At 28.0% G+C, this 20,949-nt stretch overlaps 1 pseudogene; it reads right to left on the bottom strand.

Annotated features, from left to right (window-relative positions):
* Positions 1 to 4,208: 4,208 nt before the first annotated feature.
* On the bottom strand, positions 4,209 to 19,972 carry LOC129304620 (berberine bridge enzyme-like 26; annotated as a pseudogene).
* Positions 19,973 to 20,949: the final 977 nt, after the last annotated feature.

Here is a 20,949-nt window from a genome sequence, read left to right as displayed (position 1 = left end):
TCCAACATGTAGTTAAAAAATTAATCAAATAAGGGTTTAACATAATAAATTACTCAATATAATTTATGTTTATTTTTATTTAATTTTCATTAATTTTTAACATGAAATTTTTTAAAAAAAATTATTTAAATATTGAAATGCTTAATTATTAAATTTTTTTTAAATTTGAGTGAAGGTAGACAACCTTAAATTATTTAAATTTTAGTCACATATGAGAAATTAAGGATTGTAGAATTTTTAATGGAATATTTCTAACGACATTAAAAAGTAGACTAAAATATAGGTTTTGAAAATACATTAGAGCTCTTTGTAATTGTGGCAAAACAAAGCTGATTTCATTATGTTTGACTTTATAGAAAATGAATTTTAATCTCATTATACCACTTTATCCTTTTAGATGCATGTGTTCAAGTCTTGTATGAGCTATTTTTTTTTTTATCTTTTTAATATGTTGCAAAGATAGCATGGAAGCCCAGCTATTTATAATTAAGCCTCTAATGTTTATGACCTATTGAGCATAGAGTCAAGAATAAAAGTCGGACCTGAAGATCTTGTTTAAATAAAAGTTTGAGCTTGAAAAATTGAGGTTTTTTTTTTTTGGAAAACCAAGATTTTAAGCCCTGCCCTTAAAAAGGGCTCGGGTCTGAGCATTCCTCCAAACTTGGTTCCTCTTTTATTTTTATACTCGTTCTTTAAAACACTACATTTTAATCTGGCCTCTAGAAAACCCTAAGCTTACGCAGACTTGACCCCTCCCTCACTCAACTCGTTCAATAGCATGACTCTCACCTCTCCCTTAGTCCCTCCTCTCTCTCGACTCTTAGTCTCTCACAATCTCTCGTCTCACCTTGGGTGTTCTCACAGTCTTGCCCTAGTCATGTAGACTCTTTGCCTCTCTCTCCTCTCGATCTCGATGAAGGCAAGTCACGGTCAGTCCCCCTTCTCTCTTGACTCTCTATCTCTCGTGATCTCTTGTCTCACCATAGGTGCTCTCACAGTCTTGCCATGGTACTCATCAGGCTATGCTTGTGCAGACTCTCAGCCTCTCCCTCCTCTTGATCTCGATGAAGGCAAGTCATAGTGCTCTTGCCTCGGTCTTACTAGCATCATGATGTTCTCCTGCTTCCTCTAGATCTTAACAATAGCAAAAGCCATAATGCCTCCAATTCTGATCCTACCTTTGTCACATGTGGTGCTTGGTCTCTCTCTTCCTGACTTCAACCTTCAGGTGCCTCTATCTCAATCTCTACTTTAGGTGCCTCCGATTCTGTCATATTGCTTCAATTTCTAGTTTTATGATTCTCTAATTGTCTAGGTTTGTGGTCCTTTGATCTTGTGTTCCTGTGATTCTATTTTTGATCTCATGTCTTGGTTTATAGTCCTTCTAATCCTTTAGGCTTTGATTCTTGATTTTGTTGTGATTCCTATAAATTTATTTTTTATTATTTTTGGTCCATCAACTGTCCTTTTGATGGTTGTTATTTTTTTCTTATGAATTTTATTTTTTTTATTTTTAAAAAAGAGCTTATGGGCCCAACCCTGACCTAAGCCTTTTAAATAAGAGTTAAGTTTTAAAAAATGAGGTATTTTAAAGGAACTGGGCTTAAGGGCTTGCCTTAAGGGCCAAACCTATATAGGTCAGGTCCATTCATTTTCCAACTCTAATTGAGCATTTAGTATTTACAATTGAGCAATCAAGAGGGTTTATTAGTGTTATGTGATATAGACAAGGTGAAAGAATTTATTCCCCTAGTCTTATTTATAAGTTACTCCCAACACATTTCACCAGTACTAAAAAAAACTTTAAGACTCATTAACTCTGTCTTAACATTTAATACGTTCTTGACTTTGCCCCTATTAAAAATACATACTGTAATAACATATTTTCTCTCTCCAACATTCAATGGAGGGTAAAAGAGAAAATTTAAAAATTTAATAACATGACTTATAAATAAGTCTAAAAAAATTCTTCTCTCTTTACCTATGATTTTAAAACCGAATCGAACAATCTGACTGGTCCGACCATCGATTGGTCTAAATTTCGATTCGGTCAATATATGAAAATTGTTTTAAAGGTTGAATCGAGTTGAGCTGTTTTAGACTGGCAGTCGGATTGGGAACCATAATCAAAGCAGGAATCGGATTCAATTTTCAAGAATCGGACTTTTCAAAAAAAAATTTGTTTTTTTTAGGAAATGATCAATTTTTTTAATCATTTGATATTATATTATATCATGTGGTTTATTAAGTCTTGATAAACTTAAAATATATAATTTTCTTTAAATTAAGTAGTAATTTTATATTTATTTCTTATATTTAAATTATTATATACATATATAATTTTTTTAATTTAATTATTACATAACTAGTTTGACCATTAGTCCAACACAGTTAAACCATGCAAATCGTGAACGGCTAACTCTTTTAATTTAATGTCCAGTCCGATTTTGAAAACATTGTTTTTTACGCTATAAATAGGATCAAAGGAAGTATTAATTTTGTGGTTGAACATAGAAAAGACCCTAGCAAAAATGTTATGTTCTTGCTTAGATTATTGTTATGAAAAACAAATTAGCTGATTGAGTAAATAGATCATTTAGTGAGTATATCATAGAATTGATATAGTTATACAATTTGGACAGGACATGGTTAGGCAAATAATGATATATCTAGTGATTGGGTGTACTATAAATTGTGCATCTAATGATTTTCACACATTTATCATAGAATTGAAATATATGTATTAGCAAAACTATACTAGTTATATGCTTTTGTTATTATTGATTTTTATTGAAATTGATCAAATAAGTTGACTTGAAAAGCTAATGATTGCCAAAATATTTGTCGTCATATTAAAATACTCCCTTCGTTTAAAAATGTAAAGTAATATTTTAAAAATTAGATGTTAAAATATGTAAGGCATTTTTAGTCATTCAAGGTATAATCATTTTTTTTCAAAAGTGTCCATATTGATGAATGACTTTATATTTATTATAGGATGTTTAATAGGAATAAATATAAAAAGATATAATTAGTTTAAAAGTAAATAATTTCTCTATTAGATATGAGATTTGATTAAAAATATTTTATATTTTTTAATGGAGGGAGTAGTCAATAAATTTATATGCTATAGAAATTGCATAAAAAAAGTTGAAAACTTTAGAAAATACACATGCATATAGCGTAGCACTTCAAACTAGAAGCGCTGTCTCTACGTTTTTTAAAAGAATGATATATAAGTAAGTAGCAGCACCTGTAGGTAGCGCGACCACATATGCTGGTAAGGATAAAGTAGCACTACCACTTATGCGACTTCTTGCTTAGGACGTTTAAACATACATCCCAACTTTTTATTTCGTTTCCTCTCTCAGCAATACTGTTGTGCATTAAAGATTCAAATTGCATTGTATATAAGATTATCACTCATATTAATTATCTCTAATTAATAATTAATAAATAATATTTAAATATGACTTGCTATATATTTTTTATTAACATTGATAATGATAATACAAAGTTACAGGTGAATTCTTATTTATTAATGATGATTCTTATTTAAAATGCTTCATTAAAAATCACTCTTCCTACTACAATTTTCAGGCTGTCCACAGATGATTTCTTGACATTGAATAAATAAATGAACGAATGACATGAAAGGTGGTTTGACAAAAGCAGGACTATCCCAACTTGAATTTTTTTTTTTTTTATTCCATCCTTTGGTGTCTTAGTAGACTTAAAGCTATTATCACTTTTGACTCAAATTAATACAAACCCCTACTATATAGAGTCTTACGGGACTGGCTCGCTCATGCCTCATGGTTTAATTTTATGCTTTGGCTAAAACATTTGGGCATGGGTTCAAGCTGGTAGGGTCCTTTGAAATTGTCATTCTTCCCCTACTATATAGATCTTATGAGTATTTCAAAGATGCTAATTAATACAGAAAACAAAGAGAGAAAACTTATAAAAAAATTTAAGAAATTACTACATTAGGAAATTCTCTCTCGCAATTTGCCTTTTTTTTTATTTTTCTCATTTTTCTCTCCATCCAAAGACACGGAACCTAAAACTTAACTATAATTTATTTTGTAACTTTAAGTCTATCGCTAACTTCTCTGCCCAAAGTTCATCGACTCAAACTTTTTTTTGCTTTTTTGGGGGGCAAATCATCAACTCAAACTTGAATTCACATATATAATAGGGTTCCTCTATGAGGCTGCAGACAATGGCGAGATGCTTTGCTCGTTCTTGAAAAAGTTGTCACTATCAACAGCAGCTTTCACTCTGGCCAATCTTTCAAAATTATTTTTGAAATATTTATAACCCCATGAAGATCTTGCTTCTTCATAGCTCGTTGAACAGTTATCTCCATTCTCACCCAAATCAAGGTCTCTATAATTCAAATACGCAGCCCTCGGATTCTTCGAAACGTACGGCGTCATGTACTCATACAACCTTCTCATCCACTCCACATGCTCATCTGTCTCTTCGTTATAGTCCCAATTCACCAAATATTGAATTCCATATATATACAATTCCTTTTCTGTGTGGAAATGGAGTTTCTGAGTCTGAAATCTCACTCATTCTTCCTCCATAAGGTGATGATATCAATACTGGTGAATTCTGATTCTCCTTGAGAAGCATGTTCCATAATCCTTGTAATCCAAACGCAGGAATGGGTTGTGTTACGTAATCAGATTTTGCTTTGAAGCTTCGAAATGTTTGGTTTCTCTGAAGCAATACGTCCACGGTGGTCTTTACTGGGTATCCTGCAAATAAACTACAGATTGAATCCAACTCATCTGCATGCAGTTATTTATCTGCAAACCCAGTTCTGGAAACGTGTTGTTCATCAAAACCTTGACATTGTCGGCTTCTCCGAGGTATAATCCTGAGAAAGAAAAAGTCACAGTTTTAGAAGACGAACCATTCACTGTTACATTCCCAACCCCTATAACTGCATGAAGAAACATCTCTCCCGGAAGCTTGTCTGCAACATTTTGCCATTTTTGGAAAAGTATTGAAGCATCATCGTCTTGCAAAGTTCTGGCAATTTCGAAGATTGTTACCGTTGGAGGGACACGTACTATGTTAACTTTCCATGCAGTGATAACACCAAAGCTTGATCCTCCTCCTCCTCGTACAGCCCAAAACAGATCTTGCCCCATTAATGTTCGATTCAGTATCTTTTCCGCTTGAATCCACCATCATATCATCGACAACGTTGTCGGCTGCTAAACCGTATTTTCTGAAAATTGTTCCAAACCCACCATCACTAACATGTCCTCCTACACCTACTGTAGGGCAGCTTCCTGCAGGGAAGCCATGGACATTGCATGATATAATTCTCCAAGTGTAGCTCCTCCTCCAACCCAAGCAGTTTCATCTTCAAGGTTTATGGTTATGGATCTAACGTTGGAAAGATCGATTATAATGAAAGGTTGGTTTTGGTCGTCGGAGGTATAAGAGAGACCTTCGTAGGCATGGCCACCACTTCGGACTCTAACTTGGACATCTTGTTGCTTCGGGCAAAGTACAGCGGATTGAATGTGAACGACGTCGTTTGGAGTCACGACGGGCTTTGGTTTAGGTGTAGAGAAGTTTGAGAATCTGAGATTTCTAATGGAGGATTCAAGAAGAGGTTGGTCTAAAGTGTTGTTCTGAGTGAGAATAAGCCGTGAAGACAATTTGGGGTTTCCTAACTTTGATGAAAAGCACTGAAAGAAACCATCTTCGGGGCTGAGAGAGAGAGAAACGGAAGGAAAGATGATGAAGATGAATAGAGGAAGAAGATGAAACTTGTGATATTTGGTGGCCATGTTGATTATGATCTGAGAGGGTTGAGAAGAACAAGAAAGACGAAGTTAAGAGTTATAAAGTAGATTAATGCGGCTGTATTGAGTATACAGACAAGAAGATAATAAGTAGGAGAGTGATATGGAAATTGTGAGAATTTCCAAGTGATGAGAAAGTAGATTCGGTATAAGGAATTACGTCTTCTCATTGAGTGCATCACCACTTATCAATTCTTAGAGACAAACATGGAAGTGAGCTTTTTGTTTAGGTTAGGTGCAGCCGAATAATTCTGCTAATTAGATCGCCAAAATTAATAAGCAAGTCTCAAGTTCATGTTTTTGAAGCATTTCGGTGGGTTTTTAATTTACATTTTATAAAAAAAAAGCATGTTTATAAAAAAAAAAATCATTTACTTAAAAGTCAGTTTGGTAAAAATTAATTATTATTATAATAAATTTTATATTTTGATAATTTTTGAAAAAATCAACCTGATTAAATGAAAATTGTTTAGAAAGTAAGACGATACCACTTTTTATCTTTGAAAATTATCTTAGTTATTCAAAATTCAAAAGTAATTTTTAGAAAGTAATTTAGATCAGCTTTTAATAAATGGATTTTCATAAGAGAAACATTGCCAATGGATTTTACAAAGAAAAATAATTACCCAAACAACTTTTAAGTTTTAAGAGAATTTCTTTAAAAGAATTTTTTTTATTTCTCGAAAGTTTTGTATCCAAACATCCCTGTCGTAAATTATGAACTTTATTAATCTAATTAACATCACATGCCATTATTTTTTAAAAGGAAATTTTTAAAATTGGAAAAAATACTTATTATTTAAAGAAAAACAAAGGCTACGAAGAAGCTATGCATACCAAATCTTTTTGAACACACAGCTTAGATATATATATGAGGACGTTCATTACAAATTCTGAGCGAATCAATTCTCGCTCTCATTTGAACAATTTAACTGGTTGAGTGAACGGCTTACATCATAAAACAATTCCCTTTTTTTTTCGTGAATTCTTCATGAAATGATTCTTTAATTCTTTTGTTGGAGGTGTACATTACCAAATTGGTCTCTGTCATGAAATGACAAGATTTTTTCTTTCTATCAAAGACAATCATGTTAGAGGCACAGCTGGGCATTAAAATTGTGCATATCTCTCAAATGGGATGAAATAACATGATTTAATCAACATAATTGAGAATTTTAGAATTTTAAATGAAATATTGATGACAGTATTAAAAATAAATTGGCTAAAATGTAGATTTAAAAAACAAAGTGTCTGTGATTTTAATACGGAAATCATCATATTTTACGATGCACACACACGTGCATCTAAAGGCCCAACAAAGACATGGGATTTTCTCATTGGGCAATTTTCTGGATTCGGGCTCAACTTTTATTTACTATGGAGTGAGAGAGTTTTGTATATCGGCTGTAAATGTAGTTTTGGGCCCAAAGATCTATCTTGTATTCATCCAGGTTTGGGGCCTGATATCCTCTGCTCTTTTGAACTATGCTAGTGTGCATATCAAATTTAAAAAATCTAAAAAATCTAATCATAGAGAATTAAGTCTAATAAAAAAAATTAATCTTTCACAACATAGTAAATTAATTTTTAAAGAAGTGACAACATTAGTATCTAATAATATCTCGAATATGATTACTTCTAATAAAAGAATATCTGAACTTTTTGGTGCCAAAAAATTTAGAAAATCATAATTTAAATTTTTAGAGATATCATATTTAAAAATATAAAGGATTTTTATGTTTTCTATGAATAATTCAAGAGATTTTTTTAAATCCCCTTAATAAATATTTTAAATTAATGCAATTTATATATTTATTTATTATTAAATTACCTAATGACAAAAAAGTATACATTGAAAGACTATGTAGTTTTTAATAATATTAATTGTTTTCTTGGAGATGGAAGTTAGTTAAAAGTATTTTATAATTTTAAATTGAGAGCATATTAGGGCATGCTCCCTCCATTTTTGTATATAAGAAAAAATAATTATGTCACAGTTTTAAAAAAAATCAATTAACATAATAGTTGTGTTTGGAAATAAATAAACTAGACTAAAATGACCTTGTATTTAATCAAAATAAGACTATATTAATTATTTCTCATGAATGAAAATTATAAGTTTATGAGGAATAATTTAAGAAAATTGTAATAAATACTAATTGAGATATGTAATTTTTCTTATAAATAAAAACAAAGCAATAAGTAGTATTTTCTATTTTATATATATATATATATATATATTTATTTATTTATTTTATATTATACATACATATATATATATATATATATGAAGAGAAACGGAGGGAGAATATGTTTGTTTGATGGGCTATCAAGATTATAATCAACTTCATCCTTAGGCTTGGGCGAGTGGTGTTTAATGACTTTTAAGAAAATGTGGGCTAAACTTTCCTTCGACCCGTTACATTATTGGGCTGTTGACTGGATATGGGCCTACACTTGGTTTCTATAAACGACATCTTCGGTTAAAGATTACTTGGATGTGCTACAAATGTAGTATTGGGATGAAAGTCTTCTTCATTTTTTACTCTAAAAGGAAAACTCGCGCCGAAACTCTCCTACTCATAAGTTTTAGGGGCATGATCTCATTTGACAATTTAAAAAGGAAAAATTATTTGTATAAAAAAATGAAAAACTATTTTCAAAGGGAAAATTCAAAAAATATTTATTTATAATAATATTAAGTGTTAAATATCTAAATGGATACTTGTAAGTTTCTATAAACAGAGTGTTGAATACTTGAACTTGGCCCTTAGGAATAAATAGTTTCTAAATTCGATCATTGTAAATAATTTTCCATTTAAAAACTGCGCATCATACGATAATCCCAGATATTATATTTGAATTTTTCAAATCAAATTTAAACAATCTTAATTTATTTTTTATTTTTATTTTTTAAGGGCAAAAGAGCAAATTGGCATCTGAATTGTAAGTTTGGAGCATTTGGGACCCTAAACTTTTTTTTGTGCAATATTTTGATTTAAATTTTGAAAATGGTACAATATGGTCTACTATTAATAAAAGTTAATTTTAACCATTAACTAATTAAACAAGGACAAAAAAATTACAGTAAAGGATTAAAAATAAAAAAAACCACAAAAATTTTACTGGTTATTTTTTTTTTGTAATTTTTGAGATTTTTTTATCATTTTCTTGTTAACTAATGATCAAAATTAACTTTTAATAATAGTAAAGGCTAGGTTCATTGTTTTCAAAAGTTGAAGGGGTACATTACATAAAAAATAAGTTTTGGGTTCCAAATTGTTATGTTTCATATCGTAAAGACTTTTAAGAAGGGTCTTAGATATATAAGTGAGTGTGAGTTAGTTTATGGGAGAGAAGGTAATAATACTTTAACCACTTGCAAATGGAATAGTGTGGTCCTCTTGGATGAAAGGGGGGAGAGATATGATACGCACTTTAATGAGCTAACTTTTTTATGAGGGAGTAATAGTCTCATAATATAGTGGTATTAAAGTTAAACATAAGTTTGCCCAATATGTAAGCCACTCACAACGATGGCATCAGAGATTGGCTAAGGGAGCTGTTACATCTCACATCAAAAAAATTTGGGAAGAGCCTGGAGTATATAAATAGATGCGCTATACATTTCAATAACCATCCATGGATAGAATGGTATGGTCCCCCTAGATGAAAAGGGTGAGAGGTATGTTGCACACTTCAATGAGCTTTTTTTTTTTTTTTTGAGAGAGAATAATAACCCTATGACAAAGATATTTCTAAATATATAATTCAAAAGCTAATAATTTACTCTTTTATCCTCTTTTTTTTCAGCTCAAACATCATTTTCATGTTATTTGTGTTTTAGTTTTTCTTATATATAAAAATTTTAAAATAGAATATCATTTGCCATAAAATTTAGGGCAAGGAGCCATTGAGATCCTTAAAATGAGGACGGGACTAATTATTTTTTTCAAGAAAGATTTAACAAAGTTCAGATTAAATGGATGATAAAGAATATAATATAGTTATAGAGTAAAATAGAGTAATTATTTAAAAAAAATATAAAATCAAATAAGATGATAAATTCTAGTTTTGAATATAACAAGTTATAGTCTCAACAAATTCAATTAACATCCATCTAAATAGTTGGGCCAAATTAATTCAAATATTTTAATTAAAAAGTAACATAAAAAAAGTGATTGGATTATTGGCGTGAAATAAATACAAGGTGATATATTAAAATTTGATTAATTAATTGGTATGGATTCCACTTTAATTTTTTTTAATATCAAATCAAAGGTTGTTTTTAGAGGCATTGTAAATTCGTGTTCTATTTTAATTGATATATAAATCATTTTCTAAATTCATGGTTCTTTTCAGCAAGTTTATTTGCCATCTGGTTCTTCTCAGAATATTTATCCTAATAATATACTCCCACTATCCTCATATATAAAAAATCTTCTAAATTTTTTTTTTATTTTTAAATATAAGATATTGTTAGCATATTTTTTAATAAATAAATTATTATATTTTTATTAAATTAAAAAATAAATACTCTTATTAATTTATTTTAAAAATATTCATTTTTTATTTATAATAATTAAAAATAAAATTAAATATTACTTTTTTTAATTAGATAATCGATTTTTAATTAGGGAGGGAGGGAGTATTATATACGCATTGTTGTTGAAGAGACAACTGTTATCCGAGACTGACTCTTCACTGAGAAAGACAATAGTTGTCAGTTGTCTTCTCACAAATGGAAACACAGAGTAAATGTTGTAATACTTCCTCTATCTGTAAATATAAATAAATTTTAATTAATTCATACTAATTGAAAATAATAATAATAAAATCTTCATGAAATATATAAATAATTATTTAGTTTTTTAAAATATAATAATTTTTTTAAAGTTTTTAAAAACTTTTTTATCATTAATAAATTTATATAAATTATTAAATTATTTTTGTTAAAAATAAATGATTTATAAGTTTTGTTTAAATATTTACAACTTTTCTTTTTATAATCAGAACAATGCAACAGCAAATAAATAATTAACATGCGAAGTGGTGATTTGCTATTGTATTATTGCGAATATAAAAAAAAGTTATGAATATTTAAACAAAACTTATTAATCATTTATTTTTAACAAAGACAATTTGATAATTTACATAAATTTATTAATGATAAAAAAGTCTCTAGGGACTTCAAAAGAATTATTACATTTCAAGGAACCAAATAATCATTTATACATTTCAGAGGAATGTTATTATCATTTTTCTTAAGAAATTAGTTAATATTAATAATTATATTAGAAATTAAAAAATTATATAATTAATATTTTAAAATTTTGTAATTTTACTTATAAAAAAATAAAATATATGACAGTTTTCCCTACAATAAAAAAAATGAAAGAAGTATATTATATTCACACACATATATATTGTCATCTTTATAAGTCGTATTATTAAATTTTTATTATAAATTTTTTTATCTTTTATTGAATGTTAGAAAGAGAAAATATATTATTAATATATATATTTAATAAAAATAAAATTAAAATTTTATCTAAATTTTAGATTGAGTTTCTTTTGATATCAATGAAAAATGTAAAAAGTGAGTTATAAATAAAATAATATGAGTGGAAATTTTAATTTCCAAACGATCTAGATGAACGTCTATATCATGGACTACATTATTGACACACTTTTTTCTTTGTTTTGTCTGATTTGATCCTTTTCCATTATATACTCAAAAAAGTGGTTAGACCAAAATATAGGCATTATTATTTGAATACATCAATGCTTTCTTTCTCCATCAATCTTCTTCACTTGTCTGGCTACTATTATCAACAGTTGAGTTTACTACCAGACACATTTCTTAATGATGTTGATCTAATTATGACCTGACTTCTATCTCTTAAGTCTTAAGTGTATATCTTCTTAATTAATTATTTTTAGCTTCAAGCCTCCAACTTTAGAATCACAAATTGAAGTTTGTTGAACATTAACATCTATGTTTAATTAGCTCCAAGCCGCCACACATAAAGGACATTAATAATATGGATTTTCAGCATTTTATTTTGATAGCAATTGTGTGATTGATTCATTTTCCTTATAGTTTCTCAGGAACATTGATGGTGAATTTCTTGAAAGGAAAAATTAGCTCATTTGATTACGCAATATCTTGGATTAATTCTACCACGCGACATGCACAAGTAATGTTCAGGTATAAAATGATGGAGCATATTGAAAAATATGCCACTATACTAGCAGTGAGTCTGTTATTATAATTGAGGTACAAGTTCTAAATTAAAACAAAAAGGACAAGTACAATAACACTTATAATTTGTTCTTTTAATTTTAAAATAATTATTATTTAGAGAGAATGATATTGGAGCACCAAGGGAATTAATGACACCCAAGGCCTCTAGATATTTAGAAAATATAGTGAAGGACCTTAGTCCTTAGCAGCGTGCAGACAAAAATGCCCTTGACAATTCAATTGATTTTGTATTTATAACATATCTATCAGATTTTTAATTTAATTATAAATCATATACGAAAATTGGTTTTGGCATAATTTCCAACTGATCTCCCGGATTTTGTAACTCCATTAACGTAATTTATAAAATATGGCTTTAATTTGTTAGCACATTTCGCGCGCAAACACTAGCTTATTATTTTGGATTAAGGTAGAAAAATACTCAGAAAATAAGTATTCTGTGAGGTGCTATGAGAATCTTCAACTCAAGTATGATGAAATTTTGTTCCAATCCTACAAAATGGTGCCAAAATCCCTACTTTGTACTGGTGGGCAGACATCCGTTAACTTGAATTTGTGAGTCCCACATATGATGTTTGAATAGGTTATGGGAAAAAAATATATTCATAAAGTACTAAACCATAGTATATTTCGCCAATCAATCCTAAAATACAGTATGAAAAATAAAATCTCCAAATCATAACAAAAACACATGAAACAAGATTTTATTAAAATATTATATATTCTCAATTCTCCATGGTAAGGACTAAGGAGTTAATCATAAGGGCGAAAATGTTCAAAAGCAATACTTTATTAAAATATTGAAGTGACTTATTCTTTTGGGGGGAAAAACTATAAAGTGACAGTTATTTTCAAACTGATGGAAACCGCTACCCAAAAAAAAAAAAAATGACAAGAAACTCAATTATCATTAAACAAGAGTTTATAATTCAAACATTATAAAAACAGTTAATTTTCATCTATGTCGATGTAAATAAATCAAGATCTAATATATATATATATATATATATAAAAGACATGGGGACATAAAATAACTTTGTGAAAAAATTATACGATTATATCTAATTAATAATTGAAATCAAACGAATTTGTGTGCCAACTTGGCTCAAACCTACTTGTGATCAACAACTCGATTCTTTGTACAAACCCCGATGTTATCTATGTAGGCTTTAAGTGCAATCAATCTTACACATGGAAAGCCTAACTATATTTCATATGTAAACATAACAACCCCACTAGATTCGTGGAGATCATGTTTTGAATAAATAATAGTGATCCCACTAATAAGTAATAATGAAATATTGCAGTCTCTAGATCTCTCCAAGGTAGTGTGGTTCTTGTTTAAAGAAACCCTATTCATACACGAATTTTTCTTTATTCACATAGTGCCTCAATCAAAATCTACATCCTGCCGACTTGGTTTCACATGACACCCTAATAAAAAAAATAATAGTAAAATAGAGTTGTTTCAGGCTTATTAGAAATAATAGTATATATTCTGATAACTTTTGTTTATATATATATATATATATATTGGTTAGACATATTGTTTCATTTGATTTAAATTATATTTTTCTGAGTTTTTTTTTTAAAATAAACATAACATCTATGGTTCCCTCTCCCCCCCCCCAAGAAAAAAAGGTTTACCCAAACTTTTCTTCTTAAAATGGTAAATTATTGGACATACTTTTTCGTGTTCTCTATAAGTTTCACAAATCTCATCAATTTCAAAATATAAAAACCTATCTTGCAAATAAAATGGACGCTTGTAATTTGAACAAAACTTGGAGAAATTATTGTATTCTAAGCTTCACCATTAAAAGTAAAATAAATTATATAAAATTCCCTAGAAATTCTAATTATGGACACATTTATCTTTGAAATTTGACAAGGAACTTTTTCAGACATTTAACTTAGTGTATATAACTTGAATTTCTTGCATTTTTGGTCTTCTGCATGATACTCTTATAAATAATGAGCCATTTGCAAATAACATCCTAAACTTTAGGACATGTGATAACTCTAGCATATACTCTCTCTAGCTCTATTTATAAAGTAAAGAGAAAATAATTTTTGTCCTATTTATACATTATATCATTAATTTTTTTTACAAGTTTTTTATTTTACTCTCCATTAAACATTGGTGATCAGATAAAGTATATGTTATTAAAGCATGCATATTTAATAAAGATAAATTTAAAAATTTATTAAATTTTTAGATAAAGTTAAATAGTTTTAAAAATTTTCTTATTTTTAAGTAAACATATTGAAAGTAATTTATAAATAAGATTTGATGAAGTATTGCATTTCATTCTTGAAAAAATAAACTAAGTATAATGTTATTGAAAGGTTAGTTATGTGCATAATTTTTTTAAAAGAAGTTGAAGATATTTATTATAACTTTAATAAAAAAATAAGAAATATATAAAAATAATTTAAAATTATAAAAATCTATATATTATCCATAATTTATGGTCAATATGACTCATTTTTTCAAACTTTATTACAATACAATGTAAATATAATACTACATCTTATTTTATATATATGCAATTTAACTATCCATTTATGGGCCCATCAAGGTGCTAAAGCTTACTAAATTAATTTTAGTTCTATTTATAGAGTTTTTTATTATTTTTTTATATTTGATTATGGAAGAATTTCATTTTAGTATTTCTGTAAAGACTTAGTTTCATGTGGGTCTAATTTTTTTTTTTTAAATTTCAGTTCAATTCAAGGGAGAAAAGTTAAAAGAACTTCACTAATGAAAAGACCAAAATATTCTTCACTTGTTATGCAAAATCACTTGTTATTAATTTTCTTACTATCCTTGTTAATTTATCAATATCACTTATAAATTATATCCATTTGCCAAAAAATCAGTAACATTATTTATTAATTTTTTAATTTTACTTGTTAATTTACTAACATCAATTGTAAATTATAAGACCCATGAGTAATTTACAATTGATGTTTATAAATTACAAGACTTATCAGTAATTTATAATTGATTAGTAAATTAGCAAGTAAAATTTGTAATTTAACAAGTGATGTTGCTATTTATAATTAAAAAATTAATGTTAAGTCTAATATAATTATTGACATGTCAACTCATGTAATTTATAACTCATATTTGTAAATTAACAAGTGAAGTAAGAAATTAATAATTGATAATTTTACATAATAAGTAAAGGGTATTTTGATCTTTTTACTAACGAAGTTCTTTTGATTTTTTTTTCTTGAACTAAATTGAAATTTTAAATTTTTTTGAACCTACCTAAAATGAAATATCTAAACAGAGGTACTAAACTGAAATTCTCTCTTAATTATATTTATCTTTGTACTGTTATTAAATATTAAAAAAAATTATTATAAAATAATTATTTTTTTTATTAGAGGTAGAGGTGAAAAATTATTAAATTTTAATTAAAAAGTTAAGAAAATTTATTTTTTATTAATTCTGATAAAATACATTGAAAAAATGATTTAATTATAAATAAGATTAAAAGGAGTAATTGATAAAATTGAGGGCGTGGGATTCAATAATTGTGGACGAAGCCCTAGATTCAAAAACACTGCTTTCTTGGAGATTTGAATGAACAGAGAAACGTGATGAACATGCATCAGTCATTTAGTAATACGTCGGTCCATCTCAACCATTACTTTTCGAGTGCTGGGTTAGGTGAAAGTCTTCATGGGGCAGTGTCCATCAACATATGAAAGTGAAATCGCTTTCAATTTCGACATTTCTTCTTGCTATGCAACACGTTATGGCGCAAATTTAGCCTTTTAGATTTTTTTTTAAAAAAAAAGACTTAGTATGAAACCAATATAAAATGTTCTGGCCAACAACAAAAAAAAAAAAAACAAAGAAACAAAGAAACCAATATAAAATGTCAGCTTCACTGAATTGGGAAATGAACTCAACCTTTACCCCACCCCCCTCCATATATATAAACATATAAAATTTTAATTACGTGATTTGGATTTATTTTGAAGACTTATGGTCTTACAATTCAAAAGGGATAGAAATGAAATCACTAAAAAAAAATAAAGGCAAAAATAAATTAATGATCAAAATGTAAAGGAAAGATATGTCAATCATATTTATGATGGGGAAGGGTTAGTTTATGAAATTAGCAATCATAATTCAAACCTTCAAAGGTTAGTTTATGAAATTAAAAATTATGATTTTTAAGATTTGTAGAGGATACAGTGATTATCACATTAAATTAATTTCATCATATTTATCATGAAAAGAAGGATGATTTAATTTATTTTTATTTTTGTAATATGTTTCATTTCCATCCTTTTTAGCAATCAGATGACTCTTATAAATTATTCACTAATAATTAATAAGGTTGTTACACTTAAAGTAAGATTCAACTTTGTACTAATTAAGTATCAATAAGACCATTTTTATTAATGATCCATTTATTTAAAAATATAAGATATTTTTAGTATTTTAAAATATAATTATTACATTTTTTAAATGACTCTAATAAATAAATCACTTTATATTTATTTTAGATTGAAACTCTCTATTAAATAAAAATAAATATAAAAATATGATATTAATTTAAAAATAAGTAACTATTTTATTAGAATAAAATTTAATTAAAAATATTTTATATTTTTAAATGGTATAACTTATTTCAAGGCTTGGTACAAAAACAATTCCAAGGCTTTTGCACACACGCATAATTGAGAAAATATACAAACTTGTTTTCGGGTCTGACTTTAGAGTGAGACTGAACACTTAATTCCTTTATTAAAAAATATAAAATATTTTTAATTGAATTTCATTTCACAATAAAATAATTATTTATTTTTAAATTAATCATATTTTTTATATTTATTCATATTTAATAAAGTGTTTAACTTTTAAATAAATATAAAATAATTTAATTTAATATGAATACTTTTAAAAAATATTTTATATATTTTAATATTTAATTTTATAAAAAATACGTCATATTTTTTTAAAAAAGAAGTATTTGGTAGGCTTTTGTGGCTTGAATATAATTGACGTGTTTTTTGGGTTGAATTTTTCACTATTGTCAGGTCGTGTGGCTATTTGAAAAATGCCCCCTCTTCACATGCTGCATCTGATTCCTTGCACTCTGAACTCCTATATCATACGTCTAGTCAACAGTCAAAACACATTTTTTTTTTATGCACACTTTTCTTGCTATATACGGACGTCAATGCTGACATCCCACTCGGGTTTTCATTCATCATTATGCTAATTACCAGTTAACCAATAACTACAGGAAACTAGCTTCTTAAAAAAAGAAGAGAGAAATTATATATTGCCAAGAGTTATTTATATACATTGAAGACTTTATAAAGGAAAAGGCATGTTGGATCCTTATGAAGTCGACAGTGAACTTTAAGCTTTTCTACTTTCTGCTTTTTCCAGTCTTTAATTTGATCGATAAAAGCTTGCACTTTAGATGGACATTTACCATAATTATGTCTAACTCATCAAATCCAACACAGAAGACTCTATCTATCTATCTACTATGTATTCGTTCTTTTTTTTTTTTTATTTGGGTTAAATCTCAATGGATAAACTAGTAAAAAATTTTATTCCATTCTATTACATACTTTTTTGGGAGAATGGCAGTTAGATTTTAAAAAAAAAATTATAGCAGTTAAATTTTCAACAAAGTTTTTTAAAAAAATAAATTGAAAATATTAATCTAAATAAATATAAATTCAAAAATTTTAATTATAAATAAGTATTTAAGTATTAACTATAATTCTTAAATTATAATAAAAATTTATCTTTATAATTGTTTAAATTAATATGCACAATTCTCTTTTAAATTTTTTTTATCGAAAACTTAATTATTAATAATTGAATCTTTTGGGATCTATTTGACATCCTCCCTGCCTTTGTTTTTTTTTTTTTTGGTTGGAAAGAAATGGAAAGGGGGATAAACTTTAATGAGTTAGATTTCAACGAAGTGAATAAGTAGAGTTTTAACCTATTTTTTCATTTTTAAAAATCGAATTCATTAAAATTTCCAAGAGTTACAAAAATAATAATGCTCAACCGAATATATGTATTAGTCCATTAGAACTTTTATAAAGATCGAATGATATCAGATTATTTTTATAAAACCAAAAAAATATAAAATTTTTATTTGAATCTAGGTGAAATGTAATATAGAAGGAATAGATTGAGATGTTGCATGCGGTTGGCAGGTTTTATTATCATATATTAGTAAGTAATTTTTTAAAAATGGATAAAATGTTTTTCTTTTGATTTGTTTGGAACCTTATTTGCAACTCGACCAATCCTTTTATTAGCCCTACGATTGTGATTATGTTTGTGATGATCATGATCATAATGTCTTGATGATAACAGAATTATAAAATCAATTCTTTCCTTATTGAGTTATTTTATAAATATTCCATTAGGCTAATACATGCAATATTAATCTAATTAATGGTGATTGCTTTTTGCACAGAAAACTAAATGACAGAATATATATTGGATATATATATATATATATATATGTATGTGTGTGTGTATGTATGTAATATCAAAACAACAAGCTAAATGCATATGTCGAATTCTCTGAACCCATCTCTTTATATATGCTTCAAATCTTGAAATGAACACGGAGGAGATGCTCCTTCTGGATTTCGTAAATTAGCTTCCAGTTTCCATTTTTCTTTTGTGGCTTAAATCAATTAATCTCTCCTTTCAGTACTATTATTATCAGGCACTTTAAAACAAGTTAGGTACACCCTCCAGTGAATTAGTTAATTATCTTTAAAATTGTATATATTTTCATGTTACTCTCATTTAATGGAGTATTTTAATTAAAAAATTATTAATTACACCCCTAATTAAAGATTTTTGTTGAAAGACCTTATTAATTACACTTTAAAAACTTAAATGTCTTGTATTTTTAACTTGATACTTAAAAAAAAAAAGGCCTTATACTAGTGAATGGAAGGACTATCTTTTTCCTTCTTGGGAGATGATCAACATCTATTCCCTTGCTTACATCCAGTCCATTTGCTTTTATTTATATGATTATAATAACACATAAATCAAATCATTAAATCATATATTGTTTGAAATATTTTTTTAAATATAAGGCCATGAAAATCCGTACAAAAAATAAAAAAAAATCAGATCATGTCAAAATATAAAAGGTTACAGCGCCCTAAGAGTGAAACATCTAAAATCTTAATATCTAAATAATCATTAGAAGTTTGATGTGCGAACCAATCATCACATTTAGTAGCTTCTCTAAATATGTGATTAAAAATGATCATCTAATTGCTCATGAATTTTTTCTTGATAGCTTCAAGGAGGGATAGGTCTCAAAAAACTTTTGTTGGATGAGTATGGGAGCTTCAAGAGAGTTAGAGTATACATCAACTTTAAGGTTTATTATTGAATGGGTGGATTTAAATTAAGAATTTAGATTTAAAATCTCATATTTGAAATCTCACATTTGAAATTCATATATTCTAAATTCATTATTTGGATGATATAAAAAAATTTTAAATTATATTATTAAAATCCTCTGTTTGTATCTAATAAAATTTTAAATTTTAAATCTATATTTAAACTTAAAGGAAACTTGGATGATGTCGGCAATCCGTTCCTAATGAAAGTCGACAATCTGAATGCTGACTTTCACTGGGACCCGAATCAACAGCGACGATTTAGATGAGATGGCCAACTTCCATAAGGACCGAACCAAAAGCACAATAAGACCGAATGGCTAACTTTCACTAAGACTAGACAGACAATGATGACTGGCATAGGACGGCCAACTTCCCAGTCATCATTGTTGGTTTGGTCCTTGTGAAAGTTTTGTTGTCCGGTCTCGATTGTCATCGTCGATCATATCCCAATGAAAGTTGGTCATCCTGTCTCAATCGTCGTCGAGGTGCATCCCCAATGGAGTCGGGCCCATTCAGGTCCTTGCCAATGGTCAAAATTCTGATAGAAGTGGCCATCAAGTTTGGGTCGGTGCTAGCGGTGTAGACTCATTGGAAGTCAGTTGTGTCTAGTCTAGATTGTCACCTTCACTCCAGTCCCTACTGAAGCAAGTAGTTCGGTCCCAATAAAAGTTGGCCATTTAGTCTTAGTTGGCTCTAGCAGTGCAGTCCCAGTCGACGACGGCAATTTTGTCCCTGTTAATGGTGATGGCTGTTTCCATCAATTTCAATAGTACGGTCCAATTACCGTTGGTGGTTTTATCAAGCTTTCATAGATTTGGGTCAAATTAACAAGTGAATAAGTTAGAATTTAAAATAATAAAAATTTAAAAAAAATTCAAATTACAAAGAGATTGAGATAGAACTTGAATTTAGATTTAATTTGACCTAAATCCATATATTATTTAATTATCCAAGCAATAAATTTGGCTCAATTTAAATCGAAATCCAACTCATATCTATCCAAACATAGCATAAGGAAATTTGCCATTCCAACAAAATTTTCGGCGGTGAGTGGTATCCAAAACATTTAGAAAAACAATTTATTTAATTTTCTTCATCGTTCTAATGAGACCACCATAAGAAACAGCACTATTGATCTTAATTGAGCCATCTATACTGAGTATGGTCTGTTTAATATATTTTATCATTATCATCAATCTAGTAAGTTGGTTAAGAGTTAATCTATCCGTCTACATAAGAGTTATATATATTGAAATCCTTTGACTTGGCTAACAGTTTTTGTTCTAAAATAATAGCAGATTAGACATGCTTTCTCATACTTGAAAAATAAATTACACTGTATAAAACTTATAAATTTTATTATATGACATTTTAATGCTATTTTAGCCAGTCGCTTAATCGAGATATTGA

Source organism: Prosopis cineraria, unplaced genomic scaffold (assembly GCF_029017545.1).
Source record: "Prosopis cineraria cultivar Desert tree isolate PC_DT_omini unplaced genomic scaffold, ASM2901754v1 PC3, whole genome shotgun sequence".
Classification (NCBI taxonomy): Eukaryota; Viridiplantae; Streptophyta; class Magnoliopsida; order Fabales; family Fabaceae; genus Prosopis; species Prosopis cineraria.
The sequence above is the reverse complement of the archived record's forward strand: the minus strand, read 5'-3'. Positions and strand labels throughout refer to the sequence as shown.